We start from the raw sequence: 5,236 nt of genomic DNA, 5'->3' as shown, positions 1-5,236 counted from the left end.
GAGCAGAGCTCCAGGACGGAGTGGGCTCCTGCCCTGCTGCCACCAGAACTGTGACTCCAGCTGTGGCTTCAGAGGTCCTTTGAGCTGGTCCCAGTTTGGCCAAACAAATGGAGCAGGGTGCTGCCAGCTGCCGCAGCACCTGGCGCAGGCCGGGCACTCAGGGCACTGCAGCCAGCCAAAACAAGGTACAGCTGGCGGAATTAGTGCTCAGCTGACCACAGGTCGTGCCAGCACCRGCCTCGCGGGTCGATGTGCAGCCACAGAGGGGACAACCCCGCCTGGCACAGCACAGGCTTCGAGGGCCTTTAGCTGCTCGTGATCCCCCGATCTCAGCAGGAAAACCAACCACAATTTGTTTGCTCTAATTAYGAGCGGGGGAGCTGGATAGGTGGCAGCAGCAGAAAACAGTCCAGGATCCCGGTGAGACTTTATTCAGAAATCTCATGATTCAGGCTTTTCCTAATATCTACACTGAATCCCTGCAGACTCAGAGGCAAACAGATGAGATTTGAGCCACGATTCCYATCCATTTCTATTGCTACTGGCTAAACATTTCAGCTACTTTCTCTGTCTACTAGCAAGTGAAATAGTATGTTATTAGATTTCCATTTCTGTTTAGAAGTAGCCACACCAAAGCAATAGTTCGGTAAAAGCTACTAAATCTAATTACTGACTGTTCATGACCAGATCTGAAAAGTAATCCCTTACACCATGCAAGTCCCTTTCCTACAGACGTTAGCAAGGTGTCTGAGGTGGGAAAGAGACTCAGCTATGCAGAGCAGATCCTGCAGCATGTTGGCACTCAAACTCAACACAAATGACCAAAACCAGAGGAAAATAATATTATTTTATCTCTGCAACTCTAAATGTTCCATGAAAACATAAATGAATAAATTTACAAAGTGACTGACAGGAGCTGATCATCATCCAGATATCAAAGATATGTCTGATAGAGTGACTGATAAACAAAAGCAAACTTCAGATAAACTATGTTCTCTTTTTTGCAAAGAAATGGATCATCAAAAGTAATGTTGGACTGGATTAAGAAATGTGAAATAAAATAATTAAAACAGAGAACAGAATTGAGGAACAGGACTAAGGAAATTAAATGCAGTGGGTAAACAGGCAAAATAACATATGCAAGAGGACAGAAAAATCATTTTCATATTATAGTTTTCATTATGGAGGCAGTGACTGCAACTTAAAATATCCTCTAATGTTTCATTATGCAGATTATTGCTTTTTAGTAAACGAGCTATTTGTTATTTTCACAGATGTATAATGCATATATTAAATTCTTTTCAGGCATGTAAGTTTTTTACAAAATGAAGTAATTTATACTGTGCACATTTGTGTCTGAATCCTCATTTTTCCTTTGCCAGTTATTTGCCCACTAATATATTGCAGAAAATTAAATTATGCAATTAATATTAGTCACATTATTGTGGATGTCATATTTTAAAAAAACCCAGCTGTTCAAAGTTATGTACTGGTTGTATGTCCAATCCATTTATAAGTCGACAGTTTCAAATTTACAAAGTAGATTCTTTCACTTAAATATTTCAAAGAAGCCTTCTGACTATCAGCAGATGCAACACTATTGCAAACAAATCAGTCTGAGACCAAATATATATTTTTTAAATAACAATGAAGACAAATATCCTTGGAGGGGAAAAAAAATTTCTCTCATTTAAAATATCAGGCGTGATGCTGGCTGTGCCGGCCTGGGGCTTTTGGCTGGCAGCCGGGAGGCAGGCGGCACCCGATCCGGATAAGGTCTGCTGGGGCAAACGAGCCTCTTCCATAAACTGCAGGACAAATTGGAAKCAGCAGAGTTTGTGCCAGGTCGGTGCATTGCATCATGCCACCCCAGCCCTTTGAATCTGGTGTCAGATGTCCTAAAACAAATGCCAAGTCTCCAGAAACCTGGCCTTGGGGCTGCCCACACCGCCAGAGCTCGTGCGTCCGAGGCGGTATGGTTTTCGGGAGAGCCGGCTGAGGTTCTGAAAGTCATTCAAACACCAGGGCGGCGGGAAGGCTTGGTGTTCTCCAAACACCTCTTGGCACCAAGACTGTTTTTGTGGCTTTAAGGTACTTCTGTAATGTTTAACCCTTTTGCTTGCTGACACACTCAGCTATTAGTTGTCCTCTATGTTCTACRAAACAGCCTCAAATGTAAATTACCCGGGTTCTGTTGTCACTGTTTTATCTCAGACACGTTGCTTAAAAAAAGTAATAAAGAGAAAGTGTTTAGYTTGGGATGTTGTTTCAGTGTTTTGCCACTACAAATTATTAGGAGCGGTATAGGAAATTCCATTTCATTTGCCGCTTATTTATTGATTTAGGAGCAGCTGATCGGAGTACCTGCTACTCGGCTGCAGGGAGCAGCTTTGGCTGAGAGCTGTTGTCCCCGCTGCTTTGATTACGAAGCAGCACACAAAGCACGGTGCGCTGGGACTGACTGCTAGCAGAGGCTCCCGTGTGTCTGGAAAGTACCTGTATGACAACTGCACTATAAAAAACCCATACTAGAAAGCACAAACAGTATCACTGATAATTTCAGAGCTGCTATAGCAAGCGTGTTGGAAAAGGACAAGGCATCGTGGGAAGGTAAAGATTTGCATTTCCTTGTCTGGTTTGTTTTTTGGGGAACAAAGAGCTGCTTTTTATAACTTCAGCTGTGAGTTCAAGGCAGGAGAAGAGGAACTTGCGTTGCCTTCAGCACTGGGGCTCGCCGTGATCCAGCGGCCTGAAGCACCGCTGGGAGAGCCAGTGGCCCACTGGGCCAGTTCGGCGGGAATAGTCACAGCCCCACGGCACGGTGTCATCGGTGCAGCTGCTCTGAACAGGGCACTGATTAAGGGTGGGCCTTAACTAAGGATGACAATGTAATTAATGCACTAAAAGGAAAGAAAGAAAGAAAGAAAGAAAGAAAGAAAGAGATTCTTATCTGCTCCTGCTCTTTTCCACTCAATTCCTCTAGGCTCCTTGCACGTACCAAGATACACCAAACCACCACATCACATTTGAGCCCAAAGGGTGGCAGTCGAAGCCATCTGCTCAGACAAGAGCAGTGTCACKCGACCGTGCCGGCACCTCGGCATTGCTGATGCAAGTGGGAAAGCAGGTCTCGGAGGCAGCACGCCGACTCCTGGGCACACTCACTAAGCACTTGGGAATGGCAACACATCACATTCATGAAGTCCCTTGTCTTAATCTTTATATCCACAAACCACTTATGTTTAAGTCCATCAGGGAACCAGTCCACTGCTTTGTGGACATCGGAAGTCCATAAACCAGTGGACTTTGCAAGTGTGGTACATCCTTGGTTGCCTCTGCCTCCTTTTACTCACACATTCACAAACTTCAAAACAAGGAGAAAATTACCATTTACTAAAATCTTCTGCTTACTGCACTAAAACCCAGAACTGTGGATAAACTGAACTTTCAGAGAAAAAACATCTGATTAAAACAGTAAGCACAACCTAATACAAGTTATTCYAGTGGTTATTCTCCTTCATTAACTAGAAAAATGTGCACCTTATTTCTACTTCAAATTTGCCATGCTTCAGCTTCCAGCCCTTGGCCCTATTCCCAACTTTCCAAGTTTTATATTGCTGCTTAGTGCCTGTAATCAGTTCATTCCTCATTCAGAGGCATCTTCTAAGCTCTTGGTCTAAAAGTCTTTTTTCTACTCATTTGATCAGCCTTGTGGCTTTTCTCCAAACYTCTCTGCATTCGCAGAACAGCCTCCTCCTCGGGCAGGTACGACGACGTCCCCTGGGAATAAACTCTGCCGCCTGAGCAAACCCCCCTCCTCAATGCAAACGCTTTAAGCTGCTCCTGGAAGCCGCCCTGCAGGAGCACAGCTGCGTGCCCTGGGCGGGACCCCCACGCGTGCCGTGCCGTGCCATGCCGTGCCATGCCGTGCCTTACCGGGACCCCGGCGCGCTCCGCCGCGGCGCGGCTTTCCCGGAGCGCGGCCCCGGCGCGTCCGCGGACGGGACCCGCTCCCGTCTCCGGCTGGTGGTAGATTGCCATCTAGGGGTGTGGAAACGCCTGTGTCCCGGGGAAAACGAGCTGCCGCGGCGGTGGGAAGCGCCGCCGCCGCCGCCTGCGGCTGCCCGCGGGCTCCGTGCGCGGCGTGGAGCGGTCCGTGCGCGGCGTGGAGCGGTCCGTGCGGGGGGACACCCCCAGGCGCCGCGGTGGCCCTGTTCCCCCGCGGGACAACGCTGGCGGCATCGGGATCCGCTCTTAGGAGCGGGATCCCGGGGCCCGGGCCGCTGCCAGAGCCAGCGGAGCCGGGCTGCTGCGGGGGTCCGGCCCCGCGAACGGCCCACGGCGGAAAGCAGGGCTCAGGAGAGCACCTCAGCGGGACACGCACATTTCCCACGAGAAAAATCTTAAAACTGAATTGAAACACAACGAAAAACCGAGCAGCRGTGGAAACTTGACCACAGCAGAGCCGCCCCTCAGGGAGGGCATCTCTGGGCGCACCAGTGCCCTAGAAAACAGGGGGAGGGAGGGAGGAATCTTTCAGAGCAGGTTGGAAGCACCAGCACAGCCCTTCCCTTTGGTTTCCTCAGCAGGGTTTTGTTTTTGTTTTTGTTTTTGTTTTTTGTTGTTTTTTTTTGAAGTCCTTTCCCAGTTTGCAGTCTTACTTCAAGTTTTCTGACGTTTGCTATCTCCCCTGGCCTCAAGGGACTCAGGGTGGAGGGAAACTGCAGAAGTTCTGCCAAAACACAGAAGATAACTCCAGAAACCTGGTTTTATGTTGTGGGAAACAAGCAAACAAGTAAAGAAGGAAAAGCCCAGCCCATAATTACCGAGGCAGCCCGCAGGTCGGGGAGCCAGTCCCTCCCAGCCCCACCTAGCCCCAGACAAGCCACAAGTGCTCCATCCCCCTTTACTCGGGGGAGGGAGCTTTTTTGACCCAGTTCTTAGTGGAGCTCAGTGCCACTGAAACGGGGAGAAACTGCTGGTGTTCGAGCCCCGAGGCGTCCGGCACCGTCCGGGTTGGGTCGGCCAGGGCGACGCTGCTGCCCTCGGCGAGCCCCTGGGAACCGTCCGGAGCGCCACGACCACCTGGGGATGGGGACACGCACGAGCCCTGCGCGCGGCCTTTTGGGGCAGAAGTGCAACGGGGCACCTCTTCGGAGCTGAGGTCAGCAATCTTCATTCTGGACCTTTCCTTGTGCATTTACAGGGCTTGCTGCATCTATTACCCTTTACACTA

The sequence above is a fragment of the Rhea americana genome, unplaced genomic scaffold, assembly GCF_003343005.1.
Source record: "Rhea americana isolate MKP2758 unplaced genomic scaffold, rheAme1 scaffold_370, whole genome shotgun sequence".
NCBI classification, from domain to species: Eukaryota; Metazoa; Chordata; class Aves; order Rheiformes; family Rheidae; genus Rhea; species Rhea americana.
Note: the sequence above shows the minus strand (reverse complement) of the source record.